The sequence below is a fragment of the Corvus cornix genome, chromosome 3, assembly GCF_000738735.6.
Source record: "Corvus cornix cornix isolate S_Up_H32 chromosome 3, ASM73873v5, whole genome shotgun sequence".
NCBI classification, from domain to species: Eukaryota; Metazoa; Chordata; class Aves; order Passeriformes; family Corvidae; genus Corvus; species Corvus cornix.
The window spans coordinates 42,605,941-42,626,588 of record NC_047056.1 but is presented as its reverse complement, the minus strand read 5'-3'; the positions used below and the strand labels follow the sequence as shown (position 1 = coordinate 42,626,588).

At 45.5% G+C, this 20,648-nt stretch overlaps 1 long non-coding RNA gene across 1 annotated transcript in view; it reads right to left on the bottom strand.

Annotated features, from left to right (window-relative positions):
• Positions 1–16,997, bottom strand: part of LOC109143512 — a 36,995-nt gene extending 19,998 nt beyond the window's left edge. The window contains exon 1 of the long non-coding RNA XR_002043734.3: positions 16,737–16,997. This is a non-coding gene — a long non-coding RNA (uncharacterized LOC109143512). The remainder of the gene's footprint in view (positions 1–16,736) is intronic.
• Between the last annotated feature and the right edge of the window lie 3,651 nt (positions 16,998–20,648).

The following is a 20,648-nucleotide window of genomic DNA, read 5'->3' as shown; positions in this document are numbered from 1 at the left end:
CCTGGAAAGCAACCTATTCCTCAAGCAACTAAAGCAGGAGTTTGTTACAAATTTTCACCAAGTTAGCAAGGATTGCACCCTGACTTGGCTGCTTCTAGGGGGAAGCCAAGACTCTGCAGGCTGTGGAGGAGAGGGAGTTAAGGCACGCCTGGAGTCAGACACAGGAAAAATGGGTAGACTTGGCACAACTCAGATACCAAACCTGGCTTCCAAATGCTGAATCTCTGGAGCCATGAAGCTCTACCACCCTGACATCTCAGACTAAGGAAATAATCCCAGTGAATTCTTAAGGAGATGCCCTTAGACCAGCTTTGAGAGACATTTGAGAGGGCGACAGAACATTGGTTAACTCTTTCAAACCTTTCTGCTGTTTCCCTGTATGATCTCTAGCAAGTCATTTGCTACTCTCCTCGTTCCTCTCAAGCACTCTGTGGCTGTGAGAGCACTTGGTGCTCCCCTCTGGAAGCTGTGATTCTTCATTCGATAGAGGTTACAATCTGCAGTTTCCCTTTCTGCGGGCAAATATCACTTACCTGCACGGGAAAGGGTGGAAGGGACCAGGCCTGATTAGCAAAATGCTTTGCACTAATGTTTCAGAGGTGCTTTGAGATAGTCTAGGGTATGCAAATGACCATTAGCCAATAATCAGGTTTTGTGCTCATGGACTCATCTCTCAGGGCAAAAATTTGCATGAGAATAAGATTGTTCTCTCCTTGTTTGTTCATTTCATGGCTAGCTTTTAATCGAAGGATGCTTAGCTGGTCCATCTGTGCTCTTTGTTAAACAGGGACTTTTACCATTTTTTCCTTCCCTGCCTTTTTCTAAACAAAGGTATTGATTGTGCACAGTGCCAATTAACAAAAAGATCTGAGTTAGCACGGCTGAGTAGCAAGGCTGGGGTACGATTTAGATGCTCTTTTCTGCTCCCTTCTCTAGTAAATCCTGGAGGCCAATCCCTGGAGACCAGGCAGTTGTTTAGGAAACAAAAGGTCAGGGGTGACAAAATCAGTCCATAACTCTGACCCTAGTGGTTGGCATTCACACCACTGGCTGGGGAGAGAGCCAAGCATATAAGATATTTCAAGGAACCTCAATAATAATATTTCTGGGCCTGACAGTGCATTAATAGTGCATTAACTCACCTAAACTCAGGTGAGTTGCCAACTTTACTTTGGTTGCTCATCACTCAACTCTTTCCCCACACCCATCATTGTAGCGCTTGAGTACAGCCACAGCTGTGAGCCAAAAGGTGCCTTTCTCATCCAGAAACTTGATTTGCAGAATATCCAGACTCTTGGAAGTTGTAAACACTGGACAGCCAAGCAGAAATCCCTGTCATGTGATGAAGAGCCTACAAGAAACCTGGAGAGGAATTTTTTATAAGGGCAGGTGGGGATAGAACAAGTGGAAATGGTTTTAAGCTAAAAGAGGAAAGATTTAGATTAGATAGTAGGAAGAAATTCTTTATTCAGAGGATGGTGAGGTACTGGAACAGGTTGCCTGGAGAAGTGACACATGACCCACCCCTGGAAGTGTTCAAGTTTGGATGGGGCCCTGAGCAACCTGGTCTAGTGGGAGGTGTCCCTGGCCATGGGAGCAAGGGTTGGTTGTAGATGATCTGTGAGGTCCTTTCCAAACCAAACCAAACCAAACCAAACCATTCTATGATTCTATGATTTCTTGACCAAGAGTTTTGAACAGCTTTGAATAAAGACCAAAGACAATGTCTTGGCCCCCCTACCTCAGCCTTGGAGTACAGAGAGGTTTCAACCCCAAACTCTTTGCACAGCCTCCTGGAAGTCACCTATCCCTGATGCAAACTCTTGAACTCTTTGCAGAATATACGCTTTGACAAATCCACTAGTGCAGCTGGGAATGTGCTAGCACCTGATGCATTGTCCAGAAGCTCACTCTTAGCTAAATGGAAGGCTAGACACTTCCTCAGTTTATCTAGTTTTAACGCAGAGAATGAGCAGCACAGCCCCTGAGCTTAAACAGGATGGGGTTTGTTCAAGACAGCCATTGTGTGTATGAAAATAAATGAGCGGCCTGACCACTTAATCCATTTGTGGTATTTTGTCTTGCCAGTGCTGGACACAAAATTTCCACTGAGGATCCACAGACGCATTGTTGCAGGAGAGATCCTTTCCTATAGTGAGAAAGCCTTGACTCGGGTGCCATTGTGTGCTCACACCAGCAGTGCTCCAGCATCCCTGGCTCCCATGGTGCTGGCATTCTCCCTTGGGCCCACGCCTCTGTGCTGAATCCTGCAGCAAGTGCTCCATCAACTCCACAGCATGGCCAGGAGGATCAGCCTGTCCTAGGCATCTGGCCCCAGTTACCAGGTGAGACTGGGTTTCAGGGCTTTGTTAACATCATCATGTTATGATGTTAGTGTGTTATCTGCCTTCAGATTCATAGTTGTCCATTCCTTGTCCCTTTGTGCTTCAAGCTCCTCTTCTTCCCCACTTCTACTGCAGTAAACCCAAATCCTGGCTGCAGGCGGCTATCAAAATCCAGTCCCGCCCATGAATGACCCTTGCACTTCATTTTTGGAGGGCGAAAGGCAAAATTTCACCCATATTTTTAGACACATGCCATGCAAAGTATTTATAAATGCATTTTGGAGAACGTGAGCAGTTTTCTGCGGGTTACAGTGTCACAGCATAAGCCCTGTGCATCAACCCTCAACCACAGTAGCTTTCTCCAGGGCCAGGTTTCCCCTGGAGAAAACACACATAGGACTCATTCTGACTTCAGACCCTAAAGAACTTAAAAATGTGTTTCATCTTTACAGATGAGGGCCACAGTCCTATACAAGACTGGCAGCTGTGCCAAGAACTGATCTGACATCTTCAAAAGCTTTAGCCTGGTCATGCTTTTCCTCTGCAGCTGCCTTCTTCCCTTGCTTTCCACCCACCCTAGCCCTGCCTTCTAACTTTAAAGTGCAACAATCTCATCCAGATTTTGTTAAGGAGCTGTTGTCACTAAATACCAGAGGACTTTGTTTCTTTTGTTTTACTAAGTTCTGTAGTTATTACAGCAACAGAAAACAAGACTAGTCTCTTCTTTCCGTTTTGGTTGGTTTTTTTTTTAATTTTGTTTGTTTTTTAAAAAGTGTGCCGGATTTTGTATACCAAGTTCCAGTGAAGAGCAAATGCTTACAGGGGTTGTAGAGCCAGCTTGTTTCCCAAACAGCCTTTGCCATTGGTGCAGTCCTACAGCTGCACGGAAAGCAGTCTGAGCACCATTGCCTTGCCTGCTTGTCCAGCAATGTGCCAATACTCTGCCTGGCTGTGCAGCCCATTGCACCTCACTGCTGGGTTTGACACCGACTTAAAATCACTGTAACAGAATCACTCTTGATTTGCTACCTTTTTCTTTCTTCTTAAGAAAGTAAATTAAATTGAAAAGTGCTCATGAGAAGTTTGGTTCCAAGGGTGAGGAAGGTGAGGTAATAAAGATTTCTTTAAAAGCTCATATCCATCGTACTCCGAAAGTTGTGGTGTGTATGGTAGCTGTGCCCTTTGCTCTGGCAGAGTTAAGGCAGAGCACTCATTCATCACTCCCTGAGAGCAATTTCATGCTGGGAAATAGCCAGGGGAGTGGTGAATCAGCCAGAACACCAGAGTGTCACCCAGGCAACAAAGAGGGGGAAAAAAAAAAGACAGGTTTGAAAAATGAGGGAGGTTTTACATGTCACAGGTTTATGGTCATCCAAGTCTTCCAGGAAAAACCAGGAATAAAATTGCTTCATGCACATTTTCAAATGGGCAATATTATGTCTGAACTTGACTTTGGGAACCCCTTCAGAGCGAGGAGAAAGAAGAAGACACCACTAAAGTGCAATTCACTCACCTAATGTTAGAGGTGTGTCCCGGTTTGGGGTAACCCATACACAGAAATGCCTGTTTCTCTCCCCTGACTCTAGCTCAGCTGTTGAATACCTACATCATCTGTATCTAAAGGCCAGTGAATAAATTGCACCAGCTGTTTCTAAAGAAGAACACCAGCTACCAAGTCACGTAAGCTCTGTGCAGGTGTTACTCGGTGGTATCCTGTTGCCCTTGATAAAAGCAGTGGTACCATCTCCTTCCTTTGAAACATGGGATAACGTATATTTATTTGTGTAGCAAATATATTTTTTAAAAATTCATTTTGATAATTGTACCACCATATCTCTCATGAACCAATAAGCCACTGCTTTCTGTTGAGTCAAGCCTGCACACAAGAAGAGGTGCTGGTGTGTTTGTCTCAGCAGTATGCAAACACTCACTGGTTCAAGCTTCTTGTGTAATGAGGAGGCAGAAATACGTTCCCCTGGCTTGTGCCAGCAGTCACGAGCAAATAACACAACTTATCATTTAACAGGGAGATTACAGACACCTTGCCTGTATGTTTGTCCTTGTGTCCTTCCCGGCAGCATCCCCACACCACAGCCCCCACCCACCTCCCACCAAAGGCAGATTTTGTCCCTGTCCAGAGTGGGATCGAGCTCAGGCCCTGAGCAACCTGTGTTACTGCAAATGCTCGGTGGATTTATTTATGCCTGTGGCATAAATAGTTCCTTCTCTCCGCAGGACACGTAACGCCTCTGGAATTCAGCGAGAGGAGACGCAGGCGCAGGCACAGGCACAGGCACAGGCAGCCTCCGGCACAGCCAGGCACTCGTGTGCAGGTACACACGTGCTTGGCCACCCCTGCACAGCTCTGCTGAGGGCAGCACCCCTCCACCAGCGGGCTCTGCCACAGTCCACAGCTGCCAGCCCTGCCCACTGCAGACCACCCGAGGGGCTCTGCTGCTGCAGCATCACTGCCGGCAAAATAAAAGGTGATTTGGTTAGAAATAAAAAAAGACTGCTATAGACAGCCAGGTTGTGAATCTGCATGCTATCAACATAAATAGGGAGCAAGTTTGTCATTCCACATGGGGAAAAGACACTTCTGCAAGAAGGATGTCATGGGAGAAGCGGGAAGTCACTTTGCCCAAATTGTGTTACACTTAATTTTTGTGTCTGTGCCTTCACTGTTGTGCTTCACAGACCTAGCCCCTATGGCCACTGAATCCATGGGAAAAAGACCATCCAAAAGAAAGCAGCAACAGGAAAAATAGACACCAAAAGCATGAGTGTCCCAGAGAAAAATGGATGATAGGGATACACCATTGCCCTGGATAGAAATAAATACCCTTTAAAGAGAGGAATGACATGAAGGCTGTGTTGTCTGAGTGTAAGCAAGCTGACTTAGAGGGTACCTGCCCTGGTATGGAGAAAGTGTAAACCCTGCCTCTCAACTTCTGCACAGCTCAGGGCTCTCAGAGCTCCTACACCAGGAACATACACTGGAGAGAGAGGCAAAAGGGTTCCATGAATTTCATGTAGGCAAAGTAAACCTCCTTGGGAGCTGATGTGCCAAGTGGTTGCCCTCAGAGTGGTCAGAATAGGCACAGGGGTGGGGTTTTTGTGCTCTTCCTGCTCGGTGTATCTGATCCTGCTGAGATCCTGCTCTGGATCAATTCAGGAGGAGCAGCAAGGTGGTGCACACCCTGCCAGGCATGCCAGTGCTGAGCTGTGTGGACCTGGCCCCCCAGTCCTGCTGCCCAGGCAGCCAGTGGGAGCCCTGCCTCCAACCCACCTTGGGTCTGCTGGGAAGGCTGAGCCTCTTGGCAAGCCACCTTGCACGCCTAGCTGAAAATAGCGCTGTTTTTGCCAAAACATACACTCAGGGCTTGGATTCAACAATGCTGCATCAGCAGCTCGTAATCAAGTTGACACGGGCTGATTGTTTGTTGAAAGAGAAGGGGGAAATTGTGATTTGACCGGATTCAGTAAAAACCAAATAAGCCAGAGGAGAGGAGCTGGGTTTATTTGCACATGACAGGAAATCTTTTCAGTGGACTTGTGACAACTCAGACCTTGACCTGCTGTCTCTTCTGCATGCAGTCAGGATGGTGGGGTGGTCTGTGAACTTGGGAAGGACTGGCGTGAAGTCTGAGCAGGATGTGAGGGAGGAGCAGAGCACTTATTTGTGCAGCGCAAGGCGTGTGTATGAGCTGTCAGCAGAGAAATGGGGAGAAAGAAAATATGGAGGGAGGAGAAAAGGAATGCTATAGAATGTAATATGTAAACTGCCAATCATGGCTGTGGCAGTTTGGGCTTGCGATATATGGCTTTCATCTTTGCTCTTTATTTTATACTCATTTCTTTCCTTTTGGCTCAAGCAAAGTCAATTCCCCCAGGGTAGAATATATTGGCTTTCCAGCCTCCTCTGTTTACTGTCCTGGGTTCCTGGCTGAAGCCAAAGCAATGGTTTTTTATTTGCTTGTTTTCTTTTAGTTTGATTCTTGAGATCTGAACTTCTGCCTCCCAGACTGCCTGATATATGGCTGCCTTTTCATTCCCTTGCCCACAGCAGGATCCTCTGCATGGGTCCCTCCTCTCCTGAAGGGCCAATGCCAGCATTGGTGGTATGGGGACTTGTTTTCCAGGGCAGTTGAGCTATCAACCCTTCTCCTGAGCACCATGACTCTGCAAAGCTCGTGGCCTGTGACATCTGAAGGTGACACAGGGGAAGGGCTGCTGCCCTCAAGCTTTCCAACCATAAGAATGCCCCGTTGTAGATGGGACCTCCTGGAGAAGAGAAGCACCTACTCTGATAACCAGTGGAAAGAGGCATCGGGTAATCATCATGGAAGAAGGGTGAAAGAGGGGAATTACATGCAGACTATCGCCCAAACCAGGAACCAGGGCAGGCAAGCTGGCCTTCAGGGCAAGACTGGGAGGCGTTCACACCCTTCCCCAGAGCCAGGGTGCCTCAGTCTGTGGCAGTGGTTTCTTCAGCAGTCCCCAGCACGGTCCTGGGTTTTTCTGTGCTTTCTACAGCTGTCTGCTCCTAACATAAATACCAGATTGCTCCAAGGCAGGAAAACGGCAGAGTCCAGCCCCTGGGGGTGGCTGTACTTTATCTCACTTGCACCATTTCCAGCATGCAGCTTTGTGACATCAAGCCGAAGGTGGCTGAGGGCTTTCCATTTACCATTTAGTGGAATGCATTCCTCACCTTATCGACTCAGCCTCGGGGGGCTCCTCCTCTACCATGATTAGCTTAATAACACATGCTGGCAGCTGCATCCCGAAGTGCCTCCCGCATGATGTCACCCATCACAGGTTTAGCTTTGAGCCGGGATGGACCCTGCCCGCTGCTAGCATGATAGAGTCTGACCTACCCAGAATGACAACATCATGTGCAAGCAATCCCCCAGCTCCCGTTTGAGACTGGGGCACAGGGGCTGTCATTGCTTCTCACTCCACAAGTGCATTGAGAAGCGACTAGTGGTGATTCACAGACTGGAGCATTTCTGTGCCGGTGGCTCTCAGCTCCTCTTGTCTCACAGAAAACGGGATTTTTTGTACCTGGTTTCAGCCAGGGAGGCTATGTCAGACCCCCAGGGGAGGAACATTGCACGGGGAGCTCTCAAGTATCTTTCAGCCTGTGGCTGTCCTCATGAGGGCAGAGGAAGGAGCCTGCACAGGACTTGCCTTCAGCAGGCAAGGCTGCCTTGAAGGTCACCTCAAGCACCCTTGTGCCCTGCCACAATGTTGATATAAATCAAGCCAGTGGGTGTTTCTAGAGCCAAGATCAGTGTGGATCAAAGATTATTCCTCTCACTGCCATGGCAATACAAATTAAGTAATGTAGCAGAGGGCTAAGACAACTTTCATGCTAAGCTAGTACCTACCTGACAGACACCACTGAGCTGCAGGAACGAGGTCACAGTCAGACATGCCACAAGCTCTCAGTGGCAGTGGAGAGGCAATGGTCCACCCCAGCATCGATGCCAAGAGCTGTGGCTCAGTACCTGCAGTCTGAGGTGCCAGTGGATTTTGCTCAGGTATGAATATCAAGGAGCCTGGGCAGCCACCCTATGGAGGTGATAAACTGCTCCCAAAATGGCAACATCCAGTGTAAGTTTCAAACTTGCTGCTCTAAAGTTCACCCTCGTTTTCCTCGGCTTAGTTAAAACATTGGAAAAGCTCAAAACAGTTTGCAAACTTGGGGAGCAGCAGAGTGCTGGTGCTGAGCTCTGGACAGTGCTTTTCAATTTGCGCTTAATAGAACCTCTCCTCATTAAATTCATGGAAAATATCACTGAAAATGAAATAGCTTCATTTTTATCACATAATCTTGGGAGGGAAAACAACTTCTTAGGTGCTGGTGACATTCGACACTACTTGTTCTATACAGCTACCAAAACACTGCAAAACAACCTTTCCCAAGGACATCACTTGACACAAGTCTTCAAGGCCTTGGCATCTGGATCTCAGTTCTGAAATTGGACTCCCCTCTGTGTTTTTTTTGTAAACCTCTGCCACTGTCTTCCAGATGCCAGCTATAACCTGCAGGCTACAAAGGAGATGAACCTTTCTGGGACTTTTGTCCAATTCTCTCATCTTAGTCACTGCTGGATCTACTATCTTCTGCCAGTGAGAAATATGCCTGTGTCTGGTAGGACCAACCCAAACCCAATGATGCAGGCAGGCAGCACAAAGAAATCAAATAAAAGAGTGCTTTGCGGACTATAAAAGAGGATCAGATGTTTTAAGGTGTGATACCTAACCAAAGAGCCAACTTTTGGAAGAGTTAAGTCATCCAAAGCCCAAGTTAAACAGGACGCAATCAAAGCTGAGTGACTGCCCAGGGACAGGCTGGGTTTATGAATGACACTGGAGGTGGAGCCTCCCTGAGTCACCAGCTTGTCTTGTTTAACTTGGCCATGTCTATGGATAACCCCTTGTATCTTGGCTCTCTTCAGCAGTTTCACACCTCTAAATAACTGCCTTTCTTTCGTTAACTCGTTCTCTTAACTTTGCTCCAGATTAAATGGTTTTGGCCTGCTACATTTTCTTTTCTTTCAATTTCAGGCAAACCCATAAAGTGGCAAGACTTTACTCACCGGCTTTCTACCTTGTGATGATTAAAGCCAGTAAAGCATCCTGGCACAATGCAAGTAGGAAAAATGTTTGCACTGAGAGCAGACACCTCATCCACTATTGTACCTTTGGTTTACAGCACACATACCAGAACTTGCAGACATCTGGAAACCTGCGTTTTCCCAAATCAATTGCCAATAGGCCTCAACACACCACAGGCATGTCTATACCCTGTATTTTCATCTGCACCACTTGTGAGTAAGTGAAATCTCACACATCCCTCGGAATGGCAGAGCACACCACTCGTCTTCCCCTTCACAGCATGTGCAGTAGGGATCGCCACCACAGCCCTGGATATGACCCATAAATGTTCCTCAGTAGTGAGCCCAGGCTTTCAAGCAAGGCTTAGGGACTTTCATCTGATCTCAGGCCATATTTTAAAGCAGTTTCTCAAGGCTGGCTTTCCCCTACATTGCTGTTACCTCACCACACTACATCTCCACGGGCTGTGACAACAGCCTGAGTGCCTGCTCTGGTTTCCCAGCTCCAGGACCAAGTGTAAAAGGAGCATGACAGATTTTTAACACACTGTTAGCTCCTGGCTCCACTTCCCCACCATGCCATTAAGGGCCTGCATGTCTTCTGTGTGACTCCCAGTTCCTGCTTGTCCATGGCCTTTTTCCAGTGTGATGACCCTAACAGCAAGGTGCAGCTACCAGGGTAATGGGAGCATGGGGTGTCCCTATCCACATCCCTCTTCATCTTTGCAGACTCGGGAAGGGGGAGGAAATGAGATGCTCCCCATCACCACTCATGTTGTTGTTGTCACAAGGCTGTGCGATCATGGCTATATTATCCTGCCTGCTTGAGTAGAACTTGACTTCTGTTGGGAAGTGGGCAGTGAAGTTGGCTCCTGAGGCAGAATAGCCAGGTAGCTGCCATGCATGGTAAGGCACAAAAAGCCTTGGCATTTCAGATGGGTAGCCCGCAGATTTCACTATGCAACTGCTTCGTGTGATTTGAAACTTGTAAAGAACTTACTCCTTTCATTAGAATGTGATCATAAAATTTTGTTAACAAGCTGCCCCTTTAATATCACAGCAGGTAGTATGCTGTATTTGGAGGTGTTTGGGGGTGTCTGTATATATTTATGCCATACTGCACACAGAAGTTATAATCAAAGCTGACGAATTTTGACCTTCAAAAGTCTCTTTGCCAGTGGTGCTGCTCTGGATTTGAACACTGGCCTAATCAAGACAAAATTTAAGTCAGAAGTGTAGGATGAATAATCATTTCTGGGGGACCAGATCTGCAGCAGCACACAGAAAGAAAGCACATTCCTTACATCTGCTGCTCCTGGCCACACAGCCACAACAGGAGCAGCCAGGTTGGCTGGACCACCTCTCACCACAGGCACCTGGCTGAAACTCATCAGCTAGACAGCTGCTCCACACCTTGCCCACCTCCCAGCCCAGACTTTCAGGGCACTGGACACTTGGAGCACCCTCCTGTAGGATGTTTCTGCTGCGTGGTCAGGATGTAGCCCTCAAAAGCCTTTGGATGTAAGACGTTTCAGGAAAATGAATAAATATGGCAAAGAATATTTATTTGCTTGGTAGCCCTTCTGAGAATATCTGAGAGGACCAAGACCCTGCTGTGCTAGGTGATGCACTTGAACAGCAAACCAACAATTTCCATTTTGTCCTTTCCCAGGAATGACAGTTAGAGCAGTCCTTCCACAGTAATTTCCCTGACTCGTTTGAAATACAGATACTCTGGCTTCTCTTTGGACTTAGCTTGGAAAATACTGTTTGTGTCTCTATTTCAATGATGATTTTGTCCATTTATGCCTCTACTTGCCATTCAATATAGAAAGAGAAAAAATCAATCAGTCTTTCTACCTATCTGACTGACTACACTAAGATAAAATGTTGCACAAGTAAAGATATTAAAAAGTAATTGAACTTACTACAGGAAAACAATTGCAGAATTCAGCTGAGATTAATAGAACAAAATAAGTTTATCTGGCATTTCTTTTGCATTTTGTAGGAAAAGCAAATTATTATTTATAATGTACGTGCTGTGATCTCAATGATCCTTTTTTCTATGTATGGAGTCCCATTTTTTTCAGCTAAGCAGTGTGTTGCTTGCCATACTTCGCCAAAAAATATCTCTTCAGACATGATTTGGAGAGAGAAGGGATGGAATGGCCTTTTTGTACAGTTTGATGGATGTCTTTGACATTTCAATCTGAACAGTAAATACCATAAATCACGTCAGCAACCCAGCCAGGACCCAAACCCCAAATGCACTGAAGCCCTAGGCCCAAATATTAGCCACCCATTGAGAGTACTTCTGCGAACTTATTTTGCTCTAAAGGACAGTGGCTTAGAAGAAGTAATGGATGGTGGGCATGGCCCAAACATCAGAAGATTCAAAACACTCTAATATTTTTTACTGACAAAGCCTGAGAAATAAAGCTGTTGCACTCAATATTTAATGCAATTGATGGCAAAGCTCAGTATTTTCTGTCCATCTGTATTTCTGCCTGAATCACGGAACCCACATGCATACTTGAGCCCAGCTAGTCCCAGGTCATAGAGTTCTTAGTTTCCTATGGATTTTGTAGAAACAAGTGACTGGATGGAAAGGATTCAAAGTGCTGCCTGGCTAGAGGGTAAAGGTTGCAGCCTGAGGTGGACACTGATTTGCTATTTGCAGCTGAAAGATTCAAAGGGTCACTCCTTACCCTTGAGAAGAGGAATTTAGGTGGAAAGAGTAGAACCTGTTAAACCACTGTATTCTTAAATTGTCTGCCATATGGAAGGTGCAGAGCGACAACATGCCTTCCTGCAGCACAAGCACTGGAGACAGCAGTACTGAGATAGTCTTGTTATTCTATACTGCTCCTGTCAGATGCATTAACCCAGTATTTATGTGTAAGCACTGATTTGCACAGCAGAGTCACTACAGTGCCTTTGCTGAAGCTGCTCCTCTGCTGCACCAAGCTATGCACACTCTCACTCCAGGACATACCAAAAGGTTTCTCAAATACCTTCCAGTCCCACCCCAGACACATGTACAGTCACACTCCAGAGCATATGAGCCGTATCTGCAGGACTTTCAGTCCAAAATTTATGTTTCCTTTTACTAAGTGCTAGAAGCAATATTAAAAAAACACTGAATGGCCTAATGAAATGGAGGCCTGAGTCTTCAAGAGGACACTAGAGCTATCACAACCTTAATTATAATTACATTAATAGCAACTGGATGCTTTAACCTGCTGTAGTTCACTAATTGCAAACCTTGTTTCCTCTTTAAAAAAAGTTGGGGGATTTTAAGGCTTCCCGAAGGGCTGTCAGTTCAACTCAACATCTGCATTTCTTTCCTTAATTCCAAAGAAGCAAGTTGACTTTATTAATATCTCAGCTGAGGGAGCAGGTCGTTTGCTCAGTGATGGGGGATGTGGACTGTCTGAAATCTGTCTGAATCTCAGGAAGAGGCAGAACAGGCAGAATGAGACGCAATGTTGTCTCCTCCTTTATCTTCTTCTTCCTTCTTCTTTCTCACTTGGTTAATCCCTCCTGAAGCTGACTGGCTCTCACAGGGTTGCTGGGATTCCCTCTGCATTCATATAGAAATATTCATATGTATGTTTTTGTACCTGTGTGTGTATATGTGTGTGTGTGTGTGCACGTGCAGATACCTCTTCTTGCCATGGTCCTGCTGCTGCACTAGAACCAGAGTGTCAAAATCCCCCTTATTCCGAGGTGAGAGAAGTTCACTGAAAAACAATGGACATTGCACCAGAAATTTTTGTCTGCATGTTAAAAAATAGTTTTGTGCCCAAAGTTGTACCCTCCTACCATCATCACCTATGACATGTCAATATCTGCAACTCCCTTATTCCCCCCCACCCTGCAACAAATCACATGGAATGACACTTCTGAAAGTGAAATTCTTCTTCCTTTCAGCCTGGGCTATACCAACCATCTTCCTTCAAGAACCTCTCCCTAGAACTGTCTCTTTTTAGGGGGCCCAGACATACATTTCTGAGGTTTGCAGAAGAATTGGCCTCTACTATAGCAACACAGATAAAAGGGAATAGTGGTGTGATACAGATCTTCCTTATTGAAGACAGATCCAGTCTTCAGATTCTTTAATGCATTTCAGCATTATTTACTCTGACATGACACAACCTGCCAAGGTAAGATATTTTCAGCGAGCTGAGATATGCATTACCTCCAGAGGACTTTGCACCTCCCTGGAATTTGCCTTTTCTGACATTTTAAATCATCCAGGTAACATTATTTTCAACATACCTTCACTTTTTGAGCTCTGGTTGGGCTAGAACTACAAATCTGAAATGCATCAGAAAAATTCGGTCACTGGGTTTATATGAGATTCACAGTCCAAATTTTCAGACCAAAGGAGGGCAAGTATTTTTGCTACATTGTTTTCATGAAGAAAATTAAATATCCATAGGGAGTCACAATCAGTTTTGAGAGCAAAAATAAAAAAAAACAAAATATTAAGAAGTAGACAATAAGTCTCCGTGGGAGCTCAGGATCCACTTCTTTTCTGAAGCCTTCTGTACTAACTTCATAAAGTGGCAGCTGTCCGGCAGCCAAGTCAATCACCTTGAAAATTTGTAGGTTCAGTGCATAAGGATTGAACAGTTGTATTTGCTGTCAGCTCTCATAAACAACTGATGGTTTTCAGAAGGTCTCCTAACAATGGGCCTGATGGTCATCTGATTAAAATTAAGTTCTGGGCAGTGAATCCTAGTCAGTGTATAACATCTGAGGGTCTAGCTCACTGCACTCACGCCAGTTACTGCATAAATGTGCCTTCAGGTAAATAGAAAGTTTTGTTAAAAATGTAACTGAAGAGATAGAAATAAATGGGCAATATTTTTAAGCTAATTTAATATTTTCTTTCAGTAAATACTGATGGAGGAAATGAGGCTGCATTTGCTGAGATGGCTGTCTTTGTATAATACTTTGCTCTATTGCGTCAGTAACATTGAACATTTCTTTGTAATCTTGGAATCAAACAGTTTGATTAATAGTGAACCAATTGCTTCACTCAAAACATATGATCTAGACAAGGGTCTCACCAGTTCTTGCAGGAGCACTACTGCTCAGTTGTCAGCCTCCACTCATCCTGTACTTGAAAACCAATCCTACTGGCTAAATTATCTCCTCTTTATTGTCCAGACACAGAGTTTAAAAATGACCCCTTTGATTTCCTATGGCTTCTTCTGATGTTTTCTTAAAGGCTTTTTTCTTTGTTTGAGAGGGAAGGAGGAAGAAAAAGGAATAGAGAATAAAAAGCTGGAGGAATGCAGACATGTAATAATGCAACCCTTTCCTCGCTAGGAGAGTTTTTTAAATCTCCCTGACTCCTCCAAATGAGCAATTCATCTCTACTCCTATTGGGAAGACCAGCTGAATTTCAGTTTCAGAAAAGCCAGGCATCCATCACCTGTGCAAGCTGTTACTTCCCTGGCTCAATATAAGAGGCACCAGCACTCTCGTGCCCACAGAGGCAGCCAGGCTGTCCCTGCCACCAGGTGCCACCTGCCAGGCAACAGCTCTCTGTCCCCCTGCAGCCATCTCACTGGGTGGGCTCAGAGCACACATGCAAGGTTTCAATTTATGGATTTCTGGGCTAGAGGCAGAAAGTGCTGCCTAGTGAGCCACTTCAAGCACCAGAGAGAGATTGAATTAAAAAAATTTTTAAAAAAAGAAAACAGAATAAAGAAATACACATTACATTCCTGCTTACTTGCAATCTCACCCCACACTGTGCCGCTTTTGAATTAAGCACCTCTCTGAGAGGCAACTGTCCTATTTGCATAATGTACAGCATTAAAACATGGGGCTCTTCCCAGGGAATGCTTTATTGTGTGCATGCTTCATTTTTAATATTCATGGCCAGCTCTGTTTAGAACATCCTTTTGACAGAGGAGAGGCGCCGAGATAAGCCATTGGGATAGCGGTTGTCCTGGAAACAGCAAGATCCACTTATTTTTAGCACTGAAGTCATCCAGTTAAACAAACTACATTAAAGGAACATTGTGATTATAACACAACAATGAAAAGATGCGTGGTGTATTTACAGTCCCTGCCACGATGTGACGCCTCGCCTTTGGCTGCCGGTCCTGGCTGCCAGCAGCCTGGCCCCTGTGCTGGCAGAACATATCATGTCCTTTCCTTCTGGGCGATCACAGAAGCACAGGAATGGCCCAAGCGGGGTGGAGGGGAAAGCACAGCGTGTGTCTCCTGTCTGCCAGGCTGCAGATGCTGCTCTCAGTAAATAAGGAGGACCCTCCTCAAGAGTATAGCACAAAACAAACAAAGGGATACTTTTTCAGGGAGGTATGCCACGGGGAATGTACAGATCAGATGGAGATAGGCCATGAAATACGGGCAAACCAGGGCAGAAACAGGGAGCTGAAGATTACCTCTTCATCCTCGCTTCCTAGTGCTGATGGTCTCCAGTTGCTGGTGTGCACCACCCTAGTGACCCCAGAAAGTCTGTGAGCTCCACCCAGAAGGTCACGCCCAAGCCCAAAGGCTAAACCACAGGCACAAGAACTGCACCAAAAATGTGTTTCTCCCAAAAAGTTTCTTTCCCACCTTTGTTGGGGCAGGCCTAAATTGGAAGAAGCAGCATCCTGCTGCTGATAGTTTGATCCTTATCCTTGGGGATGCACAGCAAAGCCGCAGGTGTATGAAACCAGAAAAAGCACTGAAAGTTAACAGTAGCTTTTCCAAAGCTAATTAGGAAAAAATCTCTGGGCCACAACAAAGCTTCAGTTTAAAAGCAGTTCTTGCTTTATCTAAGCCGTTTTGCTAGTTCCCATTCCTTAGAGCACATGACAAGAAGGCCTGATGTGAGATGAGAGCTCCTAGCTTCAGCAAAAGCAGTGGGATTTTTACTACCATGAAGGTCTGCTTGTCAGAGTTCACAAAATATTATGCTCAGTTAGGCAGTACTGTTTGGGTATTAAAGCACAGCTTTGACTCATTTTGACACACTGCTTCCAAAGTTTCAGGGGCTGTTCTACTTTCCCCTCCCTGCACAGGTTTTGGTGACATTTAGCAAAGCCCAGAGGATGTAACAGAAGCATGAGAGCAAACGGGCACAGACACCTCCAAAGCTATCAGGTGGTGGTGGCCCGTACCTCCCAGACAATACCCAACAAATCAAGCATTGCCTGAAACTTTGTGTCCCTGAAAGAGAAAGAAAAGAGGAGTGATAGAAAGGAATAAAAAGTAAGGCTCAAAAAAACGAAGGGAAGTAAAGGAAATCGGGGTGCACCTTAAGACAGGTTTCTCCTTGACATGGAGAAAATGGTAACTTTGAGCTGAAGGAAGCACATGGGGAAAGGCATAAAGGCAGGAGAAGATCTGGAGCTCCAGAGTACATCTGTATGGAGAATTTCTAGTCAGAAAAAGGGATTGCAAGAAGGCTTTGATATATGCAGCAAACCTGGCCATTCGACTCTGTGGCATCTACAGTTCTGTAGGTTCAACTCCTTGAAGCTGTCCAATGCCCCTACCCCTTGTCAATGACAAGGCTTTTCCTTAGACCAGAGTGGAATTTGGGTGTGCAGGTGTTGAGAGACAGAAAACGCAGTGCTCTTCCAGATAACATCTTAACTTTTTCTTTGCAGAATACAGAAAGTTTCAAGTAAAACCACCCAAGAAAGATGGATATAGCCACTCCCTGTGGGTAAAACTGGAGGGATTCAAGACTTTGCTGTGGTTGTTAGATCATAAAAAACAAAGCACATACCTGAAGTTCATCCTGACCTATTCGAGGCTGTGGAAAAATGACTCACTGGAAGTTCGGTGTCTTCCTGGCACCAGTTAAAGTGGCTATTATAAATTCATCCAGGCAGAGTTACTGTTCTTGGAGCAGCTATTCTAACACGAGCTTCTCTCTCTGCTTCCAAGTAACAGCTCGCTCCCAAAATAATTTTGAAGAAAAATCTTTGCTTCTTTCTTCAGCATGTGCCTGCCATTGTACTGTTGGTCCTCCACTGGTGGGAAATGAGATGGCCTCCTGTAAGCAGAGACAGCTGGTGAGGAGGGGGAAAGAGACATAAGGTTTTCTGATCACTGCATACAATTCCTGAGGGACTCTGACAACACCTCTTGACACATAGCACTGTTGTCTTCGGTATTGATGATGCCAGCAGGGATTAGATTTCGCATTCATCATAGTTTTAATGCTGTAGAAAATGAGATCCTAATGCTTCAATTTATTTGCCTCTAGCTTTTGTAAAACGTTTTTGCTATAGTAATGAACTGGCCATTGTGTATAGCTCTGCTATCAGCAGGATGGGCTGCCAATGGCTCGGTAGCATGCTGAGACAGTGAGACTTAGCCGTGGCTCTCCTTGGGCTGAAGGAGGTTATCTGTCATTCTGTCCGGAGGAGGTCACCAAATCCTCTCCATCCTCCAAGTGGATGCAGGCATTTAGCACTGCGTGGTTACCTCCCAGGAGAGGGGTCACAGACCTACCCCATCATTCATGTGCATATGTTGCCTGAAAATCAGGGCTTATATGATGACACTGCATTAAGAACAGCATCCCACGAGTTCCTGCAGTCTTGCTGAGTGTATGTCTGAAGCCCTTGGTGCAGGTATGAAGGACTCAGTGTTCCAAACTTCATGTTAATCCAGCAACTATCTCCCCACCAGCTCTGACTTCCTCAGGTACCTTCATATGCCTCTGGGCCAAGAATTCCTCCTTGTCACCCCCAGGAATGTGCTTCTGGGCATAAAAGTCCTTAAGCAAAGCCAAACCGCAGTTCTGCTATCTCGTTTTGTGGCTACAACTATTTGTTTTAAGTGGGTTTTTCTTTCTTTCTTTTTTTTTCTCCCCCATTAAAAATGGTGCTTATTTTAAAACAACAATTTCTGGGTAAATCCTCTCTCCCTGGTTTTTAGGTACTTTTTCCCATTAAAAAATTCTTATTTTGCATTCCGTGTGCCTTCTTTTTCTCCTTGTGTCACTTACCTATTTTTCCACTCTGCCAGACAGAGCTGGGGGGATTAAAAAGAAGGAAATAAACACAAAAGTGAGGGGGAAAAGAAAGCACCCTTTCCAGTAGTTTTATTGATTTGAACTCACCCTCTAGTTATTTATTTATTTATTTATTTAAATCAACCCCCTGATAAGATGTATTAAAAGCTCTTTCATTTTTTAAAGCTATTTCTCATATGCTCCTCCCTTCCTATTTTCACTGCTTTAGCTCAAACAACTGACTGCCCTGGCATAGACCTTTGCTGGGCTCTGGCTGCTCAGTTGTGGGCAGCAGCACTGAGGCTGGCAGTCTGCCCTGTGTTCAACACCAAGCCCAGGTGTTGCCATGCTCAGCAGGGCTTTTTCAGCTCCCAAAAGCCATGTCAGAGGGTGGTCACTGTCAGCCATGAGTAGCCACAGCTGGAAGTTCAATGCCTGACCTATAAGTCACTGGTCAATCCATTAAGCCGTGCTTTCTTCCTACAATAATTTTTTTTAATATCTCAGCTTTTGAGTCAAGATGACTGTGTTAGCTCTAACACATAAATAGAAGGATGAGCAAAGAGCTAAATTTACCTTTTTCATGCACTTGGGCAAGGGGAGGGGACACTGTGGAGCACAGTGGCCTCCGTTACCAGGCCAACCCTAACCCTAACCTAACCCCATCTACATAGAAACGAATAAGCAAATAGCACATGGAAAGAAGGAAGGATTCTTTCCAATGGTATCTTTCCTTTTCATGTGGTGAGTCAGAGATAAAATCATCTGGAGGGGAGCACACAAGCTCTTTCAAATCTCCCTTTTGAGGAGCTGTCTCCAGAAGCCTTGGTTTTATTCTGGGATTTCCAACAGGAGTGCACAGTACTGTCATGTCCTGCTTGCTTTGGTAACTGGAGGTGAGGTGAGAAAGGTAAACCACGTGCCCGTATGGGCCCTTTGATGGCTGGGATATTGCCACATTACCTGGGGAGGGCAGCCTCCTTGCTGATGAAAATCTGCCCTGCTTCAAAGGACCTCTGCTGTTTTCCATCACCCCAGAGCACAGGCCAGCCAGATTAGGGTGAGGAGAAAAAACCTGATATCCGCTACACCAAGGGCATCCCACCCAGGCACACACACATTGCCAACTCAAGGGCACAAGAGCCCTGTGGGAAGTGAGGATGCCAGCCTTGCAAGCAGCCACTCGGATGCCCTTTCACTCTATGGTTTAGGCGGCAACAGGAGAGTTGCTGGCACCAGCCACACGCTCCAGGCCCTAAGTGACGGTGATGCGGTGAGCTGCCTTCAGGTGCCGGGCAATCTGCCATCCCACAAGAAAACAAACACAAAGAATGTGAGCCACCACTTCAGCAGCCCTCGCACAATGGAGTAACCCCAACCATATGGAAGAAATTACTTTTTCCTGCCAAGAGCAGTCCAAAAGACATGGATCTTTCAAGGGATCTCAATGCAAACTTTCGTCTGATTTTTGTTATATTTTAATAATAGACTTCAAAAAATGCAAGGCACTTCCCTCCTTGCTAACGTTTCCTTTACATTTAAGTAGAACTAAAGACTGCTGGTGCTAAGTGTATGTAGGAAGCAAAATGCATCCTCCCTTCCCCAAAAACCGCTCCTATTCATTCTGTAGGCCAAAAACTCTACTCTGAGAAACTCAGGTTAACTTCCCTTAATCATCACATTCCAGAGTGAGTTAACAATTAGAGTAGGATGGGGGTAAAACAAATAAAAAAGCAAGCTAAAAGCAATCAAATACATACGTGTTCATATGTGAGGGTGTGTTTATAGCTATATAAATCTCTGCAAAAGATACCATTTTTCAGATTACCCAGAAACTGGTCAAGTGCCTGGAAAATATTCTTTCCAAGTTTTCTGACTGGCCTCTGAAGCTGCACAAACAAATTTTGTCCCATTGGAGTTCGTGGAATAATTTGTGTTTGGCTTGGAATCGGTCTGCTGTATACACATGAACTCATACGTGCAGATACTTGTCTGAGTCTGTGAGCCAGGTAGATATCTGTGTAAATTTCTTATTTGCGTGCAGTCTTGTCCAGCTGGCCCACAGCATTTGTGTAGGCTGTACAAGCAGACATAATTGCTGTATGTGCTCTTGCCTTTCCTGCCTCATTTAGCCAAAAATTCTCTCTTTCAGGCATACTGGACTCTACTTCTCTCACGAGATTAGTGCACGCAGTCACATCATCTGAATTCATCACAGGAAGGAGACAGTAGCCAAGTGTTTGCCCCTAAGGGCCAAGTCCTACTCCAAATTTTGTTTGAGGCTGGGACAAGCTCTCAGGGATGAGCTCTCAAGGCAATAGCACAGGGCCTTAGGACTTGCAGGGTCTCATCAGAATAAGGCAGGGAGCAGGCCACACCAGTCACAATGACGGCTAAGACAGGACTAGCCCATGGCTTGGGCACTGCCCACAGTCACCCAAGACACTGTTTTCACCTTGTTACTCCCTATTAATTGCCCCAAGGTCAAACAGCCCACAATATCAGGCAGTGATTTAGGGAAGAACTTGTTCTATAAATGGGTCTGGGGTTTTTTAGCCCACTAAAGCTCAGTCATGCACCAATACATCTCAGGAGGCTCACTGTGTGACCCAGAGCATATCCAAGGGCACTGGCACGCCAGAGCTTCTTCAGGAGTGCTGCTGTTCTAACTGCATG